Source organism: Oncorhynchus nerka, linkage group LG24 (genome assembly GCF_034236695.1).
Source record: "Oncorhynchus nerka isolate Pitt River linkage group LG24, Oner_Uvic_2.0, whole genome shotgun sequence".
Classification (NCBI taxonomy): domain Eukaryota; kingdom Metazoa; phylum Chordata; class Actinopteri; order Salmoniformes; family Salmonidae; genus Oncorhynchus; species Oncorhynchus nerka.
The window spans coordinates 22,385,287-22,411,707 of record NC_088419.1 but is presented as its reverse complement, the minus strand read 5'-3'; the positions used below and the strand labels follow the sequence as shown (position 1 = coordinate 22,411,707).

Below are 26,421 nucleotides of genomic sequence, written 5' to 3'. Positions count from 1 at the left end.
CTTTGACCTCATAGCTTGGTTTTTGTTCTGACATGCACTGTCAACTGTGAGACCTTATATAGACAGGTGTGTGCCTTTCCAAATCATGTCCAATCAATTGAATTTACCACAGGTGGACTCCAATCAAGTTGTCAAAACATCTCAAGGATGATAAATAGACACAGGATGCGGCAGGGTAGCCTGGTGTTTAGAGCATTGGACTAGTAACCGAAAGGTTGCAAGATCAAATCCCCGAGCTGACAAGGTACAAATCTGTCGTTCTGCCCCTGAACAGGCAGTTAACCCACTGTTCCTAGGCCGTCATTGAAAATAAGAATTTGTTCTTAACTGACTTGCCTATTTAAATAAAGATAAAATAAAATAAAAAATGCACCTGAGCTGAATTTCGAGGTTCATAGCAAAGGGTTTGAATTCCTATGTAAATAAGGTATTTCTGTTTTTGCTTTGCCATTATGGGGTATTGTGTGTTGAATGATGAGGAACATTTTTTATTTCATCAATTTTAGAATAAGGCTGTAACGTAACAAAATATGGGTAAAGTCATGGGGTCTAAATACTTTCTGAATGTACTTGTATAGGCAATAAACATGTCCCCACTGGCTAATAGTAAAGTGATTATACACACACTACATGTATTTGATATCCAGTGAATAACAGCAGCACTACTGGCCAATGAAGTGTTAAAACAACCAGGTTCAAAGATTTATTTACGATATAGAATTATATTTGTGTTGTTTCCACATGCCAGTGATCTTAATTTGGTGATATTTTAGTGTGGAACTGTCACTTGATCTGAAAATAATCCTATAAACCAGTGACAGTGCTGACACACCAGCAGAGATACGAGAGGTGGGATTAATCATGCAGCCCAGGAATTGTGTAGACAGAGAGGTTTCTCAGCCTCTGCTAAAAGAGAGAAGGGGAGGGAAGGTGAGAAAAAGAGAGCGAGAAAGAGTCAGAGAGAAAGAGAGCGAGATAGGGGAGAGAGAGAGGAATAGAGAGAGCGAGAAGAGAGCAGAAATATGGGAAGATTGATGGATGAGTGTGGGGGAGATTTAGTGGCCTGCCACCCCCCAGCCCAGACGATGCTGGCACCCAACCACCCCTCACAGTGTGTACAAAGGCAGGCAGCAGGGCTCGCCAGCCATCTCCCCTCTCAGCTCAACTGTTGACAAGTGAACACTGAACAGGACAAAGTCACCACCAAGGACAGGTAACGTGCAGCAACATAAACAGTCAAGGCCAGACAACAAGGTCAGCTAATCCTGCGCCGTAATTTTCACTGCATCTGTTAGGCAACACTTACTACGACCATATAAACACGTGCAGTACTCAAGTACCGCACAACAATACATGAACATAAAAAACTCACCTACATACATCTATGTCACCTTGAGACAAAAATACATGGAGTCATAATTGTTTCAGGACTACATCTAATTTTAATGGTATGTAATTAAAACACTTATAATAAATAAATAATAAAGGAACCTTGTCCATTCTAGAATGCCCTTCTAACCAATCAGAAACGAGTATTCAACAATACTGTGGTATAAATCAGAGTAAACATCTGTAAATTAAATTATGAATACATCTCTTTATCTCACACGCAGGGAGAAGCTCATTCACCTCTAGCAGGTATGATAAATAGACTGGCATACATCAGGGGGATTCTGTGCTGTGTTAAAAGCTTCCAAGCAGACGAGAATAACACAGAACTCATTGCTATAACCAAACATTAGCATAAACACAAGTAGTTTTATCCGGGAAGCTTCTGGAAATAATTTATTTACAACCGCACTGCTTGTACTTATAAGACTTAATTATTATGCTTTTAATGCTGTTTCTCTCTCCGCTGAAACAATCTTGGTCCGCCAAGCGCCTGGACACCCTGGAAACAAGGGGTTTTAAGTATGATTCAATTTGACTTTCAGACAACATTATGTAAACAGATGGGCCACAGTGGTTAGTTACACAGCAAGTCTACTACCTTGTAATTACTTTTGCCTTCACCTTCAACCACTTTGACCATCACAAAAGTATCAAGCTGTAAATGTAACCTGCCCAGGCAGGCTGGACTGCTAGCTACATTCTCCCAGACAATAGGAAGTCTCTGAGCTTAGAACTCTGAGGCTCAGGGAGGAATGCAATACAGACACGAAAGCACAAAATCTCCCCCCAAATTATTCACAGACCTTTCTCTTTATATAATGTATTGATTTGAACTGGCTTTAAGCCTCTTCAAAATGTATTCCATGCAGACTGATGCAATGGGACTATGCTCCATCACAAGAATATTATAACATCAGTTTGGAGTAGGGGGCTCATGACAATCAATAAGACTCATATGCTGGGCTCTATTTCCTTGATCCTTATGGACTAGTAGCAGAAGGCAGAGATGGAGATAGGAGGAAGGCAGGCAATATTGCGATTACAGAGCTCTATAATGACCCCAAAGGTCACAGGGTCAAAAGGTCAAAAGGAACGGGTGTTGTTGGTCTGACCTCAAGGAATGCACAGTACTTGAATCACTTAAAATAGTTAGTGTCATGACAGCATTGAAAGGAGATTAATCATATATGATAGGGTCATATTTAAGGCCATTGGACTGTGTCCTCTCTCTGCTATCAGTGGAGCTATGGAGAATATTGCTCCTGTAGGATCCACAAAAACGCACACATTGCAAGGAAGAAAGCTTGTACACTGTTAGGAACGGGAATGTGTTTGCCTAGCGGTGCGGAACAAATATTAATTTAACTTATGCAAATAGGGATAAGAGTATATTCATTTTAATAATTAAAAAGGAGACAGCTCTCCATGCAACAGATTGCCGTGTCTTACACCTACCTAATTATGAACCACAGCCCTGTGTTTTGATGAGGTAGAATACAACCTGTGAAGCAGGCACAGGAATACAGGATATATCCCAACATCCGCCAGTAGAGATGATAACCATCTTCACACTACTCGCAGGTGCAGTGTTGATTTCTGCAGTCAACTACAGCGTATTCTGAAAGTATTCAGACCCCTTCCCTTTTTCCACATTTTGTTACGTTACAGCCTTATTCTAAAATGTATTAAATAAAACTTATTCTTCATCAATCTACACACAAAACCCCATATTGACAAAGCGAAAATAAATATTCAGACCCTTTGCTATGAGACTTGAAATTGAGCTCAGGTGCATCCTGTTTCCATTGATCATCCTTGAGATGTTTCTTCAACCTGATTGGAGTCCAACTGTGGTAAATTCAATGAATTGGACATGATTTGCAAAGGCACACACCTGTCTATATAAGGTCCTACAGTTGACAGTGCATGTCAGAACAAAAACCAAGCCATGAGGTCGAAGGAATTATCCGTAGAGCTCCGAGACAGGATTGTGTCAAGGTACAGATCTAGGGAAGGGTACCAAAACATTTCTGCAGCATTGAAGGTCCCCAAGAACACAAAGGCCTCCATCATTTTTAATTGAAAAAAGTTTGGAACCACTTACACTCTTCCTAGAGCTGGCTGCCAAGCCAAAATGAGCAATCAGGGGAGAAGGGCATTCCACCAATCAGGCAGTTATGGTAGAGTGGCCCGACGGAGGCCGCTCCTCAGTAAAAGGCAAATGACAGCCCGCTTGGAGTTTGCCAAAAGGCACCTAAAGGACTCTCAGACCATGAGAAACAAGATTATCTTGTCTGATGAAACCAAGATTGAACTCTTTGGCCTGAATGCCAAGTGTCACATCTGGAGGAAACCTGAAACCCTCACTATGGTGAAGCATGGTGGTAGCAGCATCATGCTGTGAGGATGTTTTTCAGCGCTAGGGACAGGGAGACTAGTCAGGATTGAGGGAAAGATGAATGGAGCAAAGTACAGAGAGATCCTTGATGAAAACCTGCTCCAGAGAACTCAGGACCTCAGACTGGGGTGAAGGTTCACCTTCCAACAGGACAACGACCCTAAGCAAACAGCCAAGACAACGCGGGAGTGGCTTCGGGACAAGTCTCTGAATGTCCTTGAGTGGCCCAGCCAGAGCTCGGACTTGAAACGGATCGAGAGAGACCTGACAGTGCTTGAGAGATATGCAGAGAAGAATGGAAGAAACTCCCAAAATACAAGTGTGCAAAGCTTGTAGCGTAATACCCAAGAAGACTCAAGTCTGTAATTGCTGCCTAAGGCGCTTCAACAAAGTACTGAGTAAAGGGTCTGAATACTTATGTAAATGTGATATTTCAGTTTTTTTAAATTTTATATATTTCCAGAAATGATTAAAAACCTGTTTTTGCTTTGTCATTAGGTATTGTGTGTAGATTGATGAGGGACATTTTTTTTAATCAAGAATCAAATTGTGGAAAAAGTCAAGGGGCCTGAATACTAACAATGTAAAATGGCGCCGACAGATAGGGCAGCCATGTGTCACGAATATTACCGAAGGTGGCTCCCCTTCTTGTTCGGGTGGCGCTTGGCGGTCGTCGTCGCCGGTCTACTAGCTACCACCGATCCTTTGTTCCGTGTTCGTTTCGTTTTGTCTAATTGGTTTCACCTGTTCATTGTTTGGTTGTTAGGGTGGGGATATTTAAGTTCATTTAGCCCGCTTCTGTTTGTGCGGGCTTGTTCTTCTGTATTTGTGAGAGGTGTTAGTGTTTGTTGGGTTTTCTCGCTGTCCTGGTATTTTTACCTAAGGGTACTATATTGTTTTGTATAGTTACACCTGTTTGGGTATACTATTTTGTTCCTTTGATTTTGGACATTAAAGTGTGTTTTTTCCCACATCCTTTGCTCTCTGCGCCTGACTCCACACCCATTTCACTCATTGAGCGTTACACCATGCTTCTTGTTCTTAGGCAAATTGGCACTATTTAGATTTTTATGTGTAATTTCTTACATTATTAGCCAAGAATTGTGTTTGTTTTATGACAGCCTGGAAGAACTTTTGGATATCAGCATTACCAGCATTATGACCAGGAATACGACTTTCCCGAATCGGATCCTATGTAGGATCTCCCCAGGGCAATTAAACTGATTCCAGAGGCTGATCCCAAACACCGCCGGCGGAGAAGAGGTATTTGGAGTGGACTTCTAGTCTGACTCAGGAGGCGTGCACACCACTCACCGCTTACAAGAATATTACTCGCTAATGTTCAGTCTCTGTATAATAAAATTGACATTCTCAGGGAGAGGATTTCCTTCCAGAGAGACATCAGGGATTATAACATACTTGGAAACATGGCTCTCTTGGGATACACTGTCTAAACACGAACAACCAGTTGGGTTCTCATCAACAGGAAGAGTGGCTGCTGCTTTTGCAACAGCTAATGGGGATCCTAATAAAATACCAACAAAAATACAAACACATTGACTGTAGTACTCGCGCTGCTAAAACAGTCGACCACTGCTACTCCAACTTCCGGAATGCCTATAAGGCCCTCCAACACCCTACCTTCGGCAAATCTGATCAGGACTCCATTTTGATCCTCCCTTCCTATAGGAAGAAACTCAAACAGGAAGTACCCGTGCTAAGGACTATTCAACGCTGGTCCGACCAATCTGAATCCACACTTCAAGATTGCTTTGATCACGCGTACTGGGATATGTTCCGGGTTGCCTCCAAGATTAGATAGACGAATACACTGATACAGTGTCTGAGTTTATCAGGAAGTGTATAGGAGATGTTGTACCCACTGTGACTACTAAATCCTACCCTAGATGGCAGCATTCAAGCAAAACTGAAAGAGCGAACCACTGCTTTTAACCATGGCAAGGTGACTGGGAATATGGCAGAATACAAACAGTGTAGTTATTTCAGCCATAAGGCAATCAAACAGGCAAAACGTCAGAATAGAGACAAAGTGGAGTAGCAATTCAATGGCTCAGACATGAGATGTATGTGGCAGACTACAAAGGGAAAACCAGCCACGTCGTGGACACAGACGTCTTCCAGACAAGCTAAACACCTTCTTAGCCTGCTTTGAGGATAACACAGCGCCACCGATGCAGCCCACTACCAGGGACTATGGGCCCTCCTTCTCTGTGGCCGTCATGAGTAAGACATTTAAGCATTAAAACCCTCCCAAGGCTGCCGGACCAGATGGAACCCCTAGCAGCGTCCTCAGAGCATGCGCAGACCAGCTGGCTGGAGTGTTTACGGACATATTCAATCTCTCCCTATTCCAGTCTGCTGTCCCCACATGCTTCAAGATGGTCACCATTGTTTCTGTACCAAAGAAAGCAAAGGTAACTGAACTAAATGACTATTGCCCCATAGCACTCACTCTGTCATCATGAAGTTCTTCGAGAGACTAGTCAAGGATCATATCACCTCTACGTTACCTGACACCCTAGACCCACTTCAATTTGCTTACCGCCCTTATAGATCCACAGACGATGCAACCGCCATCACACAATGCCCTACCTATGTAAGAATGCTGTTCATTGACTGTAACTCAGCATTCAACACCATAGTGACCTCCAAGCTCATCATTACGTTTGTGGCCCTGGTTCAGAACCCCATCCTGTGCAACTGGGACCTGGACTTCCTGACGGGCCGCCCCCCAGTTGGTGAAGGTAGGAAACAACATCTCCACTTCATTGATTCTCAACACAGAGGCCCCACAAAGGTGCGTGCTCAGTCCACTTCTGTACTCCCTGTTCATCCATGACTGTGTGGCCATGCACGCCTCCAACTCAATCATCAAGTTTGCAGATGACACAACAGTTGTAAGCATGATTACCAACAATGATGAGACCGCGTACAGGGAGGAGGTGAGGTCCTTGGGAGTGTGGTGCCAGGAATATAACCTCTCACTCAATGTCAACAAAATAAAGGAGCTGATCATGGACTTCAGGAAACAGCAGAGGGAGCACCCCCCTATTCACGTCGATGGGACCGCAGTGGAGAAGGTGGAACGCTTCAAGTTCCTCTGAGTACACATCACTGACAAACTGTGTTGTCCACCCACACAGACAGTGTGGTGAAGAAGGTGCTACAGCGCCTCTTCAACCTCAGGAGGCTGAAGCAATTTGGCTTGGCACCTATAACTCTCACAAAATTTCATTCCGGGTTGGATGCACGCTGTGTTAAGAAGCAGTGCGGCTTGGTTGGGTTGTGTATTGGAGGACGCATGACTTTCAACCTTCGTCTCTCCCGAGCCCGTACGGGATTTGTAGCGATGAGACAAGATAGTAGCTACTAAAAAACAATTGAATACCACGAAATTGGGGAGAAAAAAGGGGTAAAATAAAACAAATATTTAAAAAATAATAATGGAACACTGGTCACTTTAAAACCTCTTTGTGCTAGGGGGCAGTATTTTGACGTCTGAATGAAAAGCGTGCCCCAAGTAAACTGCCTGTTAAACTCAGGCCCAGAAGCTAGGATATGCATATAGATTTGGATAGAAAACACTCTAAAGTTTAAAATAATGTCTGTGAGTATAACAGAACTGATATCATCCAGAAAAATAAATATTTCAGCCTACCACTGTTTCCAATGGCTGTCCTAGGGCTCCCACTACATATCAAGAGTCTTTAGAAAGAGTTTCAGGCTTGTTTTTGGAAAAATTAGCTAGAATTTGCAGTTTTTCCCATTTTGTCTGTTGTGTTTTCATGCTCGTGGATGAGAGTGTGCTCTTTGTTGTTTATATCCAGGAAAGACAATAAAGATTCTCTGTCTTAAATGTTATCGTTTATTTACGTATTAGGGTACCTGAGGTTTGATTATAAATGTTGTTTGACTAGTTTGGAGAAGTTTATTGGTAACGTTTGGGATTAATTTTGTATGCATTTTGAAGAAGGGACACCGGTGGATTATTGAATGAAGTGCGCCAGCTAAACTGAGTTTTTGGGGACATAAAGAAGGACTTCATCAAACAAAAGGGCCATTTGTGATGTAGCTGGAACCTTTTGGAGTGCCAACAGAAGAAGATCTTCAAAGGTAAGGAATTTATTTTATCGCTATTTCTGACTTTTGTGGCGCACCTGCCTGGTTGAAAAATGTTTTTAATGATTTTGTGTGCGGGGCGCTGTCCTCAGATAATCGCATGGTGTGCTTTCACCGTAAAGCCTTTTTGAAATCTGACACAGCGGCTGGATTAACAAGAAGTTAAGTTTTTTTCTGATGTATGACACTTGTATTTTCATGAATGTTAAATATGACTATTTCTGTAATTTGAATTTCGCGCTCTGCAGTTTCAACGGATGTTGTCGAGGTGGGTTTGCTAGCGGAACGCCTGCGCCTGAAAGGTTAATAATGTTTACATATTTTGCATTACTCATCTCATATGTATATCCTGTATTATATTATATTCTACAGTAGCTTAGTCTATGCCGCTCCGACATTGCTCATCCAAATATATATATTCATTATTAATTCCATTCCTTTACTTTGGATTTGTGTGTAATGTGTATATTGTTGTGAAATTCTTAGATATTACTTGTTAGATATTACTGGACTGTTGGAGCTAGAAACACAAGCATTTCGCAAAACCCATAATAACATCTGCTAAACACATGTATGTGAGCAATATAATTGGATTTGATTTGAATGCACTGTATTTTCATGACCTCTCCTTTCTTCTTACCTCTCTATCTCCACACTGTATCTACATATACAATACCATTATATGCAATTGAATGTAGAGAACAAAACATGTGCACGGGCAGCCTTTGTATTTGTATTTATTACTACTCTTCCTTGGGTCCAAACATATTAAAGCACTTACATTACATATTGTGGTAGGCGGCAGGGAATGGTGAGGGGAGTGGTTATTGAGGGGAGATATCTTGCAGCCCGCTGGCTCCACCCCTGAGCCTTATATGGACTTCCTGCCCCAACAAGGCGAGGCTGATGTTCGTTAAGCCAGGGAGTGCTTGGGGATAAAGGAGGAAGCACCCTGCATAAAGGGGCAGAGTAAGGAGAGACCAATGTGCATTATGAAGAGTGGGAGAAGAGAGAATAAAATCTGTGAGATTACCCGTTGTGACCTGGACTATCGGATTACCCCCCTTTTGTACTGAACTGGATTGGCTGAGGACCCGAGTTTTAGGATTACCCCTGGAGAACGTAACGGACTACAAGAATGGCTTGTGGACTGTGAAGTAATTGGTGAATTCCACCTTCTTCCCCAGTGTACAAAAATCCATAATAAACTCCCCATTTGCATTCTTGTAGTGCTACTGGTGTATGTTTTGTTATTGAACTTGGTGACATGGAAACCCCACACCCTTGAGCCTGCTACAATATAAAACAAAAGATAAAACAGTACTTCATATAACATTATTACACCACTACATATCACCTCAAGGCTTTACCCTGAGGTGATAAACAAGTCAATCTGTGCGCCTCCCTATCCCCCCCCTTCATCTGAGAGGCCCTTAGTAGTAGTGTTCCTTGGAGCAGTTTTCCATCAGTAGGGTTGTAGTATCTACAGGAGACTGATAGACAGTGCCAGCTCAGTTAACTTCTTGGATATAGGGGGCGCTCTTTTAATTTATGGATAAAAAAACATTCCCATTTTAAACAAGATATTTTGTCACGAAAAGATGCTCGACTATGCATATAATTGACAGCTTTGGAAAGAAAACACTGACGTTTCCAAAACTGCAAAGATATTGTCTGTGAGTGCCACAGAACTAATGCTACAGGCGAAACCAAGATGAAACTTCAAACAGGAAGTGAGACAGATTTTTGAGGCGCTGTGTTCCAATGTCTCCTTATATGGCTGTGAATGCGCCAGGAACGAGCCTACACTTTCTGTCGTTTCCCCAAGGTGTCTGCAGCATTGTGACGTATTTGTAGGCATATCATTGGAAGATTGGTGTCCTCCGTCAAAATTGGTGCGTAATCTCCAGCTGCATGTATTTTCCCATGTGATTCAGAGGAGAAACAAAACTGCCACGAATGACTTATCATCGAATAGATATGTGAAAAACACCTTGAGGATTGATTCTAAACAACATTTGCCATGTTTCTGTCGATATTATGGAGTTAATTTGGAAAAAAAGTTTGGCGTTTTGATGACTGAATTTTCGTTTTTTTTTCTCAGCCAAATGTGATGAAGAAAACGGAGCGATTTCTCCTACACAAATAATCTTTTTGGAAAAACTGAACATTTGCTATCTAACTGAGAGTCTCCTCATTGAAAACATCTGAAGTTCTTCAAAGGTAAATGATTTTATTTGAATGCTTTTCTTGTTTTTGTGAAAATGTTGCATGCTGAAAGACAGGCATAATCCTATGCTAGCTATCAATACTCTTACACAAATGCTTGTTTTGCTATGGTTGAAAAGCATATTTTGAAAATCTGAGATGACAGTGGTGTTAACAAAAGGCTAAGCTTGAGAGCCAATATATTTATTTAATTTCATTTGCGATTTTCATGAATAGTTAACGTTGCGTTATGGTAATGATCTTGAGGCTATAATTACACTCCCGGATACGGGTTTTTTTCTTAGCCAAACGTGATGAACAAAACAGAGCGATTTCTTCTACACAAATAATCTTTTTGGAAAAACCGAACATTTGCTATCTAACTGAGAGTCTCCTCATTGAAAACATCTGAAGTTCTTCAAAGGTAAATTATTTTATTTGAATGCTTTTCTTGTTTTTGTGAAAATGTTGCCTGCTGAATGCTAGGCTTAATGCTATGCTAGTTATCAATACTCTTACACAAATGCTTGTTTTGCTATGGTTGAAAAGCATATTTTGAAAATCTGAGATGACAGTGTTGTTAACAAAAGGCTAAGCTTGAGAGCCAATATATTTATTTCATTTCATTTACGATTTTCATGAATAGTTAACGTTGCGTTATGGTAATGAGCTTGAGGCTATAATTACGATCCCGGATACGGGATTGCTCGTCGCAACAGGTTAATACATAATGACCCCTTCAAAGCATTAAATATGAATCTTAAAATAATGAATATTGAAGCAGAAAGCGAATATCCAACAGAGACTGGCAATACAAATATAGAGTAGACTCAAATAGAAGGTAGACTCAAATTAAAACAATGCCTTACAATATAGAGAAAGTTATCATGTTTGTTTTGTTTAATTTTAAACCTTGCAATAGGTGGAAAAGCAGAATGTGTTTGAGAGTGATCTGTGTCTATTAGCAGTAGTGATTGAGGTCTTCCTATTGGGAAGGGAGTCCTAGTTGAAGGAAACAGATATGGAGACCAGTGAAAGTAACAAAGTGAATGGTAATTGGCTTTCAGAAAGCATTCCAATAATGCAATGTCTTAGTAATGTGAAGAGGTAAATGTTTCAACACAAGGTTACATGACAAACAGGGATTGAGCATTGGGACTGATATGAAATTAGAGGTAGCCATCTGGTCTTTGTGTTAGAGATAAGCTTCCTGTGGAAAAATAGATAGACGCCAGTACACCAGTACACGCCAGTACACACTCAAGCTAGTTGTACAGGACACAGTGAAGGGGTAAGGACAGTGTGGGAATTTGGGACAGAGTTATGAATAATTGAATAACACGTTTTTGACCATTTCCAATTATTATTATTCCTAAGGCTTCCACTAGATGTCAACAGTCTTTAGAAACTTGTTTCAGGCTTCTACTGTGAAGGGGGAGCGAATAAGAGCTGTTTGACTAAGAGGTCTGGCCGAATGCCATGAGCTAAGTCATGCGCGCGGCCATGAAAGTGAGCTGCGTTCCCTTTCATTTCTAAAGACAAAGGAATTGTCCTTTTGCAATATTATTGAAGATTTATGATAAACTAAACGCGCAAACAAAAAGGAGGTATTTGGACATAAATTATGGACTTTATCGAACAAAACAAACATTTATTGTGGAACTGGGATTCCTAGGAGTGCATTCCGATGAAGTTCATCAAAAGTAAGTGAATATGTATAATGCTATTTCTGACTTCCCTTGACTCCACAACATGGCGGGTATCTGTATGGCTTGTTTTGGTGCCTGAGCGCTGTACTCAGATTATTGCATGGTGTGCTTTTTCCGTAAAGCTTTTTTGAAATCTGACACAGTGGTTGCATTAGTATATCTTTATTTCCATGCAAAACACTTGTATTTTCATCAACATTTATGATGAGTATTTAGTTAAGTTAATGTTGTTCTATGCAAAATCACCGTATGTTTTGGAAGCAAAACATTACTGAACATAATGCGCCAATGTAAACTGAGATTTTTTGATATAAATATGAAATTTTTCGAACAAAACATGTATTGTGTGACATGAAGTCCTATGAGTGTCATCTGATGAAGATCATCAAAGGTTAGTGATTAATTTAATTACATTTACATTTACATTTAAGTCATTTAGCAGACGCTCTTATCCAGAGCGACTTACAAATTGGTGCGTTCACCTTAAGATATCCAGTGGAACAGCCACTTTACAATAGTGCATCTAAATCTAGTAAGGGGGGGTGAGAAGGATTACTTTATCCTATCCTAGGTATTCCTGAAAGAGGTGGGGTTTCAGGTGTCTCCGGAAGGTGGTGATTGACTCCGCTGTCCTGGCGTCGTGAGGGAGTTTGTTCCACCATTGGGGGGCCAGAGCAGCGAACAGTCTCTATTTCTGCTTTTTGTGACTCCTCTCTTTGGCTGAAAAAATGGCTGTGTTTTTCTGTGACTTGGTGCTGACCTAATATAATCGCATGGTATGCTTTCGTCGTAAAGTCTTTTTTGAAATCGGACACTGTGGTGGGATTAACAACAAGTTTATCTTTAAAATGGTGTATAATACTTGTATGTTTGAGGAATTTTAATTATGAGATTTCTGTTGTTTGAATTTGGCTCCCTGCACTTTCACTGGCTGTTGTCAAATCGATCCCGTTAACGGGATTTCAGCCGTAAGAAGATAACCTTTATTATGATGATAGTATTACCATACTAATTAGATTGTATAACCCAGAACAAAGGGTTTGAAAATATGAAGTGTCTGGTTTTATGTTTTGATTTCCCTTACTTTAATTGAAATATGATATAGAAGCTAAACATGAAATGCTTACATTAAAATGTAATGATTATTACAAGTAATAAAAGGATGGAATGTGATGGAAATGTTTATGCTTTTCTAAATAACTAATTTCAGTGTTCTGTTTGTGCTTTTCTATAAACAAATTTCTGTGTTAAATGCAAGTGACTGATTGAACTCCTGGGAGAAATCCTCACTGTATTATCTGCAATTTGGTAGTGTGCCAAGACCCTTGTTTTGAGAATGATATCTGAGTTTCAAGGTCTCAGCTTAGAGAGAAGAAGCCTCGTGAGGTATTGGTCTGCCACATGCATGAACCAGTATTGGTCGGTCACACGAATGAAGCAAACGTTAATCAATTATGAATGATGAAAAAGCTAAATCATGCACTATGGTGTGTCAAGTTTGTTGGAACCTCTCTAGCACTCTGATAATAAACAATGATTCATTTAACATTGACTTTGAGTGTCCCTGTGTAAGAATTTCCACGACACATGCTATACACACGCTATTCGTTTTGGGTGAAGATCAAAGAAATTAAGGTATGGCGAAGGTGTGTCTAAGACACTCCATATTCTGACCTTGACTTAATTCCCTCATAATTCCACCACCTTTATGTGTGATGAAACAATGAATATGGTTGAGCAACCTATTGGTTTCAAGTGGAACAACATCTCCTGTAATTCTCCCAATATAAATAGCACTATAGTCACTGCATGAGCAATTCGCATGCATACTAAATCCTCCGGCAGCCAACTTCGATCCAACCCCTACAGCAGCTTGCCTGATGGACCTAAGTGTGTCTCTCAGAGATTATGCCACTGATGAGGGAAGCAGTGTTTTGTACTTCAGAAAATCTGATCGTACAGCCTTGGGGCAGCAGGACACCAGGAATTAAATCAAATTTGTCACATACACATGTTTAGCAGATGTTATTGCGGGTGTAGCGAAATGCTTGTGTTTCTAGCTCCAACAATGCAGTAATATCTAACAAGTCACAACAATACACACAACACACAACCTACAAGTAAAATAATGGAATTAAGGAATATACAAATATAAGGATGAGCAATGTTAGAGTGGCATGGACAAAAATACAGTAGAATAGAATACAGTATATACATATGAGATGAGTAAAGCATAAATATGTAAACATTATTAGAGTGACTAGTGTTCCATTATTAAAGTGGCCAGTGATTTCAAGTCTATGTATATGGGGAAGCAAGCAGGCTCTAAGGTGCAGGGTTACGTATCCAGGTGGGAGCCACCTAGTGATGGCTGTTTAACAGTCTGATGGCCTTGAGATAGAAGCTGTTTTCCAGTCTCTCAGTCCCAGCTTTGATCCACCTATACTGACCTCACCTTCTGATGGCGGGGTGAACATGCAATGGCTCGGGTGGTTGTTCTCCTTGATGATCTTTGTGGCCTTCCTGTGACATCGGCTGCTGTAGGTGTCCTGGAGGGCAGGTAGTTTCCCCCTGGTGATGTGTTGGGCAGACCGCACCATCCTCTGTTGCGCCTTCTTCACCACACTGTCTGTGCGGGTGGACTATTTCAGATCGTCAGTGATGTTTATGGCGAGGAACTTGAAGCTTTCCACCTGCTCTACTGCGGTCCCGTCGATATGGATAGGGGCGTGCTCGGGAAGATGCCAGCATGATGAACCCAGCAAGCATCTTGACCACAGTGCTTCAGAAATATAGCTTTCTCACATCGAAGTTTGTGTCTGAGGTCACTGTCCAGCCGGAGGGGCAACCTGGCAGGGCATTAAGTGCCACGTGTAATCTGCGGAACGCACATGCACACACACACACACACACAGGCTGTGAACTGATAGATTTGTAAAAAGTGTTGAATTGCTTATGTTTTTGCTGTTGTTTTAATTAACCCTATTTGAAGGGGTTAGTCAGTGATACATGTTTAATATTGTATAAACATAACACAGCTTGGAGTATGCACATTGTGAAATGTGCCATGACTTATAGTTTTTTCCTCTTCTTACATCTACTACTAAAGTTTAAAAAGCATTGGATTGGAATGAACATGGGCAAGAGAGTTTCATTGGGGTGCAACTTAGATTGCGTCGTCTATACGTATGTTGGGGTGGTATGCAAATTGGAGTGGGTCTAGAGTGTCTGGGATGATGGAGTTGATGTGTGGCATACCCAGCCTCTCAAAGCACTTCATGATTACAGATGTGAGAACTACAAGGCGGTAGTCAATGTGGCATGAAGCCTTAGAGTTCTTGGGAACAGGAATGGTGGTGGCGGCCATCTTAAAACAATTGAGTATTACAGACTAGGACAAGGAGAGGTTGAAAATGACTGTGAATATGCCTGCCAGCTGTTCTGCACATGCTCTGAGAACGCGCCCTGGAATACCACCGGGCCCTGCGGCCTTGCTTACTCACTCGCTTACTCACGTCGGCCTCAGAGAGCAAGATCACCCAATCCTCTAAGTCGGTGGCGGCCCACACACCAAGCACGATGTTATTATTGTCGAAGTGTCCATAAAATGCATGGAATTTGTCTGGTAGAGAGGCATCGTGGGCAGGTCATGGCTGGATCTTCCTTTGTCATCCGTAATGGAGTGTCAGAGCCTGTGTAATAGGATTCCACCGTATTCCTATATTGTCCTTTTGCTCGGTTGATGACTCTGCAGAGGTCATAGAGGGACTTCATGTATCAAGTGTCTTGATGACGCGAGAATAAAAATTGCAGACAACCAGAAAAGCAGCCACTGGATGTACGTCTTCCTGCTTGTTTATAGTCTTGTACAGTTCATTAAGGGCCAGCTTGTTATTTTTATTGTACTGAGGTGGAATGTATACAATAGTCAAGACAACAGCTGAAAACTCCTTTGGGAGGTAGTAGGGTCGGTATTTGATCATCAGGTATTCCAAGACAGGTGAACAATGGGTCGACACCTCCACCACGCTCGAATCAGCACACCAGTTGTTGTTGATGAAGAGGCAAACCCCTCCCCCTCTCGATTTCCCTGACTCCACTGTCCTGTCCGCACAGTGAATGGAGAACCCATCGAGTTGGATAGGCTATTGGGGGTATGTTGTCCGAGTGCCATGTTTGAGAAAAGCAGAGAATATTGCAGTTTCGGGAGTCCCATTGGTAGCAAATCCATGATCGAAGGTCACCCATCTTATTATCAAGTGACCAGTAGAACAGAGGGAAGAGGTTAATCTCGCCAGGATCCACCCTCTATTTTTTGAATGCCTTTTGACCCAGCAGTCAATTTTTTTATGATAACAAATGGCTTTAGCATCCACTCAGGTCTTATCCATTCTTTATAGCTGTGAGGCAGGGTTTTTCCACTTGCTCTAATATGGGCTGTTGTTTTTATCAGGGTAGGGAAAGGGAAAGGAGACCAAATGCTAATCCACTAATTTATAACATGATCTGGCATTGGACCAAGATGAAGACAAAGAAAGGTTGGTGAGAAACTGCAGTGTCACCCAGTGAGTTCACTTTTAGCCCTCCTGCATCAAGTTACTGTATTTATGTGCTGATCCAGCCTGGGGAAACATATGTCCTTGAGTGCCGGACGCTAATTATTAATAGCTGAGAAGTTCCACACTTTATCCCAGTCAGACCTGCTTAGAGGCACACTCTGGGGATGCGTCCCCATAGGGCCCTGGTCAAAAGTAGTGGGAATAGGCTCCCATTTGGCACCCCAAACATGTGGGATGCAACCTTGGCCAGGGCCTTGGTCACCCTGTGGCAGAGCAGGATCCAGGGACATCTACACAGCAACACAAGTCATAAATCAACTCCACTTTGAGTATATTAATATGGCAGTACAATGTAGCATGCTACATACAGTACAGTGCCTTAGGAAAGTATTCAGACTTTTTAAACATTTTGTTACATGACAGCCTTATTCTAAAATGGATTAAAGAAATAAACATCTTTGGCAATCTACAGTCAATACCCCATAATGACAACTCCAAAACATGTTTAAAAAAAACTGAAATACCTTATTCACATAAGTATTCAGACCATTTGCTATGGGACTCGAAACTGAGCTCAGGTGCATCCTGTTTCCATTGATCATCCTTGAGATGTTTCTACAACTTGATTAGAGTCCACCTGTGGTAAATTAAATTGATTGGACATGATTTGGAAAGGCACACACCTGTCTATGTAAGGTCCCACAGTAGACAATGAGTGTCAAAACAAAGATCAAGCCACGAGGTCAAAGGAATTGTCCGTAGAGCTCCGAGACAGGATTGTGTCGAGGTACAGAACTGGGAAAGGGTGCCAAAACATTTCTGCAGCATTGAAGGTCCCCAAGAACACAATGGCCTCCATCATTCTTAAATGGAAGAAGTTTGGAACCACCAAACTGAGCAATAGGGGGAGAAGGGTCTTGGTCGGGGAGGTGACTAAGAACACGATGGTCACTCTGACGGAGCTCTAGAGTTCTTCTGTAGCGATGGGAGAACCTTCCATAAGGACAACCATCTTTGCAGCACTTCACTAATCAGGCCTTTATTGTAGAGTGACCAGACAGAAGCCACTCCTCAGTAAAAGGCACATGACAGCCGGCTTGGAGTTTGCAAAAAAGACACTGCAAGACTCTCAGACCATGAGAAACAAGATTATCTGGTCTGATGAAGCCAAGATTGAACAATTTGGCCTGAATGCCAAGTGTCACGTCTAGAGGAAACCTGGTACCATCCCTACGGGGAAGCATCATGCTGTGGGGATAGTTTTCAGTGGAAGGGACTGGGAGACTAGTCAGGATCGAGGCAGAGATGAATGAAGCATAGTACAGAGAGATCCTTGATGAAAACCTGCTCCAGAGCGCTCAGGACCTCAGACTGTGGCGAAGGTTCACCTTCCAACAGGACAACGACCCTAAGCAGACAGCCAAGACAATGCAGGAGTGGCTTTGGAACAATGTCCTTGAGTGGCCAAGCCACAGCCCGATCGAACATCTCTGGAGAGACCTGAAAATAGCTGCGCAGCAACGCTCCCTATCCAACCTGACAGATCTTGAGAGGATCTGCAGAGAGGAATGGGAGAAACTGCCGAAATACAGGTGTGCAAAGCTTATAGCGTCATACCCAAGAAGACTCAAGTCTGTAATCGCTGCCAAAGGCGCTTCAACAAAGTACTGAGTAAAGGGTCTGAATACTTATGTACATGTGATATTTCAGATTTTAAAAATGTATTAGTAAAAATGTCTAAAACTGTTTTTGCTTTGTCATTATGGCTACTGTGTGTAGATTGATGAGGGGGGAAACTATGTAGTCAGTTTCATAATAAGGCTAATACCTAACAAAATGTGGAAAGTCAAGGGGTCTGAATACTTTCCGAAGGCACTGTAACAAGAATCTAATGACACATACAGCTAGGAAATGTGGTTATTTAGTATTAACGCATTGCAAATTGATAACCAATATTTATATATATAACCAATACATTAACATGAATTGATCATTTATTATGGTAAAAACCTTTCTTAAACCAAAGTTCAGGCCAGAGATTCTTCAAATATAGTGGTCTAATGTCACCCATTACCAAGCTGCTCGCAACATAGATTGCCCTCGGACTTCAATATTCAGAATAAGTATTACATCAATGAGTTCGCAATGCAGTTCACTCTTGCAAGGCAAGGCGCTCACACTAGAATCTAATGATGCCATAAGACAATAGATAATAACGCTAGGGAACCGGCTAGAATCAATTGCAATTACCTTTCAAAAACTGGCAACTTTTAAAAGTATTAATTTCCACTCCACCTTATTGTATAGGACACCTAGGTGCCGGGCAATATTTTTATAGGATTGCCTTGTCAGGAGTGTAGATTTGTCTTTAGAGGCAGACTGATCTTTCGTGGAAAATGACAGTGAATCATGGAAATGGGTCTCCTTAAAACATTATTTCCCATAAATTACTGGAACTCTGCTCAAGGTCAGCTGTAAAACTGACAGCCTTCAAACAACAGCGACAGCAGCCCACTACTAGCCAAGGCTTCATCTCCTCCTCATCTCCCAGTTTATCAGCTGTTGCCAGTGCCACATGATCACTGACCAGCTTAAAGAATAGCACTTAGTGGCTACATAGTATCATGCTGAGGCCTTTAAAGCTTGGTCAGTAAAACACAGGACAGTTCTGTATGTGGCCAGAGTACAGACCCATAAGGACAGCCAATTAGCTGATGTGAACAGTGAACCATAAAGATTTAAGTGGCTTTGAACTTCACCTTTGGTTGGTCTACCTCCAGTAGCATGCTGTACTTTATGAACAATCTCCATGGGAACAGGAAATACTGTACCCGTTTTATTTTACTGGGTGCATAATAAACTCTCTCTACTTGTTCTTCAGTTGGCTGGTAGCAACATATCTGTGACAGCAGCACTCACACCCGGAAGTATAGCAAAGACCGCATCACTCTGAGAAACCCATAATCACTCAATTTTCATCATTCATTTTCCCTTTTATTTCTGCTGCATCAGGCTTTGTGAGTGATTTATGCGAATCAACTGAGCTAATGGTATTTCACTGACATATAAAAGTGGCCAATCAAAGCCAAGTTATGCAAATGCCTTCTGTGTTTGTTTGTCGATTATGTTCAAGTGCTTGGTTTTCTGGTAAAACTTAAAGCTGGAACTTGTGTTTAAATAAATAAATAAAAAGCATCTCTATTGTCAGCACCCAAGGCAGAGCTTACAGTGCCTTCAGAAAGTATTTAAACCCCTTGACTTTTCCCACATGTTGTTGTGTTACAAAGTGGGATTCAAATGGATTTAATTGTCATTTTTTTGTCAACGATCTGCACAAAATACTCATCAAAGTGTTAGAATTATTAGAATATGATTTTATTAAAATATAACATACATTTCGATTACATAAGTATTCAACCCGCTGAGTCAATACGTTAGAATCACCTTTGGTAGCAATTACAGCTGTGAGTCTTTCCAGGTAAGTCTCTAAGAGCTTTGCACACCTGGATAGTACAATATTTGCCCATCATTCTTTTAAATATTTTTCAATCTCTGTCAATCATTTTCAAGTCTTGCCCTAGATTTTCAAGCCGATTTAGATCAAAACTGTAACTAGGTCACTCAGGAACATTCAATGTTGTCTTGGTAAGCAACTCCAGTGTATATTTGTTCTTGTGTTTTAGGTAATTGTCCTGCTGAAAGGTGAATATGTCTCCCAGTGTGAGGACAGACGCTGGAGACGAGAAGCCAGTGCAGGGAGTGAACATTTAATGAAACACGGACATGAACAGAATACGGACAGCGTCTGGACAGGGGAAAGCAAAACAACAATAATGATGAAACAGGGATCTAACTGAGGAACAGACAGATATAGGAGGGGTAATCAACAAGGTAACAGAGTCCAGCGAGTGCTGATGCGGGTAATGATGATGACAGGTGTGCGTAATGATGGGCAGCCTGGCGCCCTGGACTGCCAGAGAGGAGAAGCGGGAGCATGCGTGACACCGTGTCTGTTGGAAAGCAGACTGAACCAACATTTCCTCTAAGATTTTGCCTATGCTTAGCTCTATTCCATGTATTTGTATCCCCCCCAAAAAACCTAGTCCTTGCCGATGACAAGCACACCATAACATGATGCAGCCACCATCATGTTTGAAAATATGAAAAATGGTACTCAGTGGTATGTTGAATTTGCCCCAAACATAATGCTTTGTATTCATGACAAAAATTACAATTTCTTTGGAGTATTACTTTAGTGCCATATTTCAAACAGGATGCATGTGTGGAATGTTTTTGGCATTTATGTTAGTGTTGTGGAGTAACTACAATGTTGTTGATCTACCCTCAGTTATCTCCTATCACAGCCATTAAACTCTGTAACTGTTTTAAAATTACCACTGGCATCATGGTGAAATCCCTGAGCGGTTTCCTTCCTCTCAAGCAACTGAGTTACACCATCCAAAGTGTAATTAATTAGAGCACCATACTGAAAGGGATATTCAATGTCTGCTACCAATAGGTGCCCTCCTTTGGGAACCATTGGAAAACCTCCCTGCTCTTTGTGCTTGAAATTCACTGCTCGACTGAGGGACCATACAGATAATTGTATGTGTGGGGTACAGAGACGAGGTAGTTGTTCAAAAATCATGTTAAACACACAGAGTAAGTCCATGCAATTTATCATGTGACGTGTTAAGCACATTTTTACTTGGGTTGAATACTTGTTGACTAATTGAAATCTTTTTGTAAAAAGTTCTAAAAACATAACACCCCTTTGACATTATGGGGTAATGTGTGTAGATCAGTGTCACAAAATCTCAATTTAATACATTTTAAATTCAGGCTGTAACACAACAAAATGTGGAAAAAGTCTAAAGACACTGTATCTAGTTGAAATTTCAGGAGGATTGAAGGGGAAATTAAATGAAGACAAAGACTGAAAGGGAAAACACTAAAGTTTGAATCATGTGTGAGATGTGACTGATAAAACTGTCAGGCCCAAGTCCTCAGTGTCTACGTGTCAATTACTCTGATAGAGTTGATCAGGGAGATCGTTGTGTGATCGAGTCAGTAATCAGTGAAACAATACAGTCATTTAGGGCAAGCGCGATGTTCACAACCAGCACGATAAATCTAACTGCATAGGTGCTACTATGTCATTGTTTTTGTGCGTTGATGTGAAGACATTGTGGTCTTTTTATACATAGTGAGGTTCTTTTTAAACATATTTGGGCATTTAATAGACAGCAAAAACATAGCAAACCCATCAGAAGTGAGTCACTAGCTGTGTGGCTACCTCGCATCAAGGCTTGACATTCACTTTTTTAGCCATTTTTCCTTTGTACAAGACGGACTGATTTTTTACTAGTTCAAAAGCTATCTTTTTCAACATAGAGAATCAGACAAAAATGTAAACTACACTCTGCCTATTGGCTTCTTTGCATATTCAAGCCTGTCTCAAATCACTAAACTGCCCCTTTAAGGCTTTCTTGGAGGATGGTTGGCCACCTTTGGTACCCTATAAAATATTGCAATATTACAATTACAACCAAATACTTTGTCTTTATAAAATAATTCCAACCATGTATGTCATCCCTTGGGCAAAAGAATATGTATATGATTCAAAAAAAGACTATGGGACAGTTCTGGGTTGACAGATCAACAATGCGCACATGGCTGTAGGCTACACGCAAATGTTCCAAAATGCAATTAGCTGGAAAACACTGTTCTCAAAAGCGCACCATACCTGCTAGTGGATTCATGTGACGGAGATGAAAATATCAGAAATTAAGAAAGGGGAGGTCTAAAGATGCATCAACTAGCATGGGTTACTAATATGAATAGGATTCAGTGGGGAACCCTCATGGCCTTCTAATATTTTTTCAAATTAAATGTTGTTTTAATTTCTATTTAATATGTAAAATAATTTGAATGACCTTCTGTTTTTCAGTTTGTGTTGGAAAGAGAAGGGTTAATACTGAAGAGAAAAAATATATACAAATCAGGATTTTTCTTTGGAGGTATCTGAGTAGAAAACGTGGGGAGCTCAGCCAGCCATTGGTTAGGCCTTCAAATGCTGGACAGAAGGACTTAGCAATTGAACTGTATTAGGGCAGAATTTTGGAGTGACAGTGGAATGAACCACTCACATTTTGACTTGCAATGGGTGGGACTGTTCGGGAAAAAAATGTGATGTGTCTAGGCCTTCTGATTGAGAGCCAATAGTGAGCAATAGCCTTCCCATGCTTTTGTTGTAGCGTGTGTGACAATGTCAGTGACAATGGCAGTGGCTGTAGCAGGTGTTGTTGAGAAGTATGTGGTGTTTAATTTAAGATCACCCTTTTCAAGACTAACTTTCAACAAGAAATTAAATGTGGGAGACCAACACCAGCACAACCAGGAGTGGTGCAACGAAGAAAGAGCTTTGAAAGGCATTTCAAGCTAAGAAGTATGAGTGCTATCCATGTATGACTGGGAGTGAGCAAACCAAGAAGCTGTTCTGCTGGGATTGTCTGCTCTTCAGCACAGACAAAAACGTCAACCAGGGCCAGTACTGGTTGGTTTCAAAGAGACCTAGCCCGTTTTACAGTTTTACAAAGTCAGCGCTCACCTGCGAGCTAGGGGGACATTTGGGGACACCAAAGTGGACCTTCTGCTTAACAAGCAGCAATGCAGAGAGAATCTTTCTCACAACGATGAAATCTTGTTCCAACCCAACTATTTAGTGACTTTTATAGTGTTAATAGTATGAACTTTCTGTACAAAAGAAGTAAAGATTATCACATGTGACCACCAAGCATTTATGAACATCAGATTGACAGTTACTAACCTCGATTATGACTTCAACTCCATCTCAGCTGTTCCAATGTACATATTGAACCCTATTCCTTTGATCATGGGCTACCAAAAAGCAGCAGGTGTAGACGTGGTGAAATTGAGGTGAAGATAAAACTAAACGGCGCTCCCCTCCGTTCTATTGGCAACTGTCCAGTCACTCGAGAATAAGTTGGATGAGCTGTTCGAGAGTCTCCTATCGGAGAGACCCATTCCCAAAAATGACTGCTTTCATCTTCTGAGCTGTGCATCCCTCAAAGGCGAAGGTGTTGCTAACATTTACAGCCTACTCAATCACTTTGCAAAGCTAATGTGTATAGGCATCCTGGGCTGTATACAGAGTTCCTCACTGAGTTCTCTGAATTCCTATCGGACCTTGTAGTCATGGCAGATAGTATACATTTTTTTGGTGACTTCAATATTCACATGAAAAAGTCCACAGACCCACTCCAAAACGCTTTCAAAGCTATCAACGACTCAGTGGGTTTTGTCCAACATGTTTCCAGACCTACACATTACCTGGAGCAGTGGAAATGCGTTCTTTGTAGTGATGAATCATGCTTCACCATCTGGCAGTCCAACAAACTAATCTGGGTTTGGCAGAGACCAGGAGAACGCTACCTACACCAATGCAATGTGGCAACTGTAAAGTTTGGTGGACGAGGAATAATGGTCTGAGGCTGTTGTTCATGGTTCGGGCTAGGCCCCTTAGGTCCAGTGAAGAGAAACCTTAATGCTACAGCATACAATGACATTCTAGACGATTCTGAATAGAAGAAAGTCCCCACAGCAATGTTCCGACAATTAGTGGAAAGCCTTCCCAGAAGAGATGAGGCTGTTATAGCAGCAAAGGGGGGACCAACTCCATACTAATGCACATGATTTTGGAACGAGATGTTCAATGAGCAGGTGTCCACATACCTTTGGTCATGTAGTGTAAGTAAATACAAATCTCTGCGAGAGAAACTAATTACTCTGATAGGCTAGATGTATTGCCCTCTCGCGCCAGCCTGGTGGAGATATTATCTGATCTGTGTCTGGTGCCACAGAGTCTTAAATCTTATCGTGCATGCGGAAGCTTAGATGTCTCCGAGACTTCTGGCAGGTTCTAGAACTCACCATGGCATAACAGTAGCAAGAACCATGAAAGCGCAGAATACCGCTACGCATACAGGGTATACAAATAACAATCTCTATTCAATAACATCTACTGCAATGCTTGCAACTTAGACAATAAAACAACATACACAATCTGAAATATACAGCTGCAAGATAACATAGTACTATTACAATACAATACAAGTACTATTAGTAACTAAGCATCGTTTAGCAGCCTAAAATCCCTTACTGTAGGCCCCACAACTCTTTCATAGATGCAAGCAGAATCTTTCTAGTAAACACCATCAACTTGTTCATCAGCCAAAAACAATGTCTTCTTCCGAGGACTATAACACTCTGACCTGGGGCGGGAGGGGGAAGAGTCCAGATGTGCATTTGGGCATGCTGATTGGCTGAATCCGAAGTGCTGAGATGGATAGCTGGGGGGTTGTGGGGGAACTAAGGGGACTGTGAGGGAAAGTTAGGTAGAGAGGAGGGGAGCAGGTTAGCCTTTCTTACCATCGGCCTACACAATATAATGTTGGGCGCATTAAGTGATTCTCTGTTTCTGTTATTTTCTTGATTTTTTCAAATTTGATATGCTATATTGGAATGTTTTCCCCAACTGAAGGCCTAGGTTCAATATGCACTGTTCGCCACTGTTGGATTATGCCCTTGGTTGCTGGACAATAAAATAACGTTGATTTGTAAACCAATAGAGCATGAGAAAATGCTGGTTTCAATGGCATATGAAGAGTTTATAAAATAATTCCTTCAACATTTCTATGGTGGTATTTTGTCTGGACTAAGCTAATTTGAAACAAAGTAAGACCTGCTTCATAAAATGACATAAAACGTCCAGGTTTTAAACAATGAAGTTTATGGTTAAATAGTAAAAAACTGCTGACCACCTCCACTCAGATTGAAGGTAAGTGACGTACAGTGAGCAGCACTGTCCTTCACTCACTGGTCTTGTGACCATTTGATCTGAATAAACCGTGCCTCGAGTATGTTGACAGAATCAAGCCTTTAGATGTTAATTATCCTTCATTATATTAGTCAAACACGACTGCCGTTTAGCCTAGGCTATATTTATGTAATTAAAAGTCTCATTAACTCCTGGCAACATTTTCTTCAGCATCGGTTTGGACATGAGGCTGTAGCCAATATGTATGTCACCTACAATTTGACATGTAGGCCTTTGTATTTATGAAAAATAGATTTGAATATTATTCCCATGTTGGCCTCTCTGATCCAATTCTGATTGGAGTATTTGTTTGATATTGTGATTTATTTTCTACTTGTCCGTTCGGACAACTGAAATCTATATTCTTGTTGTGAGACATTTTTTTTTAACTTGCCCCGGGAAAGCGGACAAGCATTAGTGTCAAGCATTGCACATCATCCAAACTTTATGCACCATCACAACACAACGGCATAAATCCAATGTTTACCCACAATAGAGAAGGTGCAGCCTCTGAGAAGATACAAGAGTTTTGGATCAACTCGACAGAGGACAGGCATTTTCTTCCCAGGCAAGCGGGGCAAGTGTCGAGCCCTGCACATTATCCAAATGTTATGCACCATCACAACACAAGCCAACGGCACAAATCCAATGTTTACCCACAATAGACACAATAGAGAAGGTGCAGCCTCTGAGAAGATACAAGAGTGCGGGAGCAACTCCACAGAGGTGCGAGGGCACACAGCAAGCTTGATGGTAAGTAAGTACCAGCACTTCTTTTTCTTCTTCTTTCCCATGGCAGACGTGGAAGCTTTTAAAGCGGCTGCCTGCAAGTGTTCATGAGAGATAATGTAGTTTTCTCTGCCCACGTAATTACCCAGCTCAGACAGACTGCATGTGCCAGTCAACTATTACCAGCCTGAAAATAGAGTTATAACTCAGCAGCGAGCAGGCCCACCCAATCAGATTGACCAAAACCCCCCAAATAATATATTATTATTAAAAAAAACTCCTGAGCAATCCTCCCCTCTCCTAAATAGTACACTACCCTGAAGAAGTTTAACCAATTTTGCTCTTACAGTCTATAGAAAGTGTCAAACTTAAGTGCCATTTATTGTT

General features: G+C 41.3%; 1 protein-coding gene across 1 annotated transcript in view; it reads right to left on the bottom strand.

The window, feature by feature from the left end:
* LOC115107287 (heparan sulfate glucosamine 3-O-sulfotransferase 5-like) overlaps positions 1–26,421 on the bottom strand; it is an 89,278-nt gene that overhangs the window by 38,535 nt on the left and 24,322 nt on the right. The window lies entirely within an intron of this gene.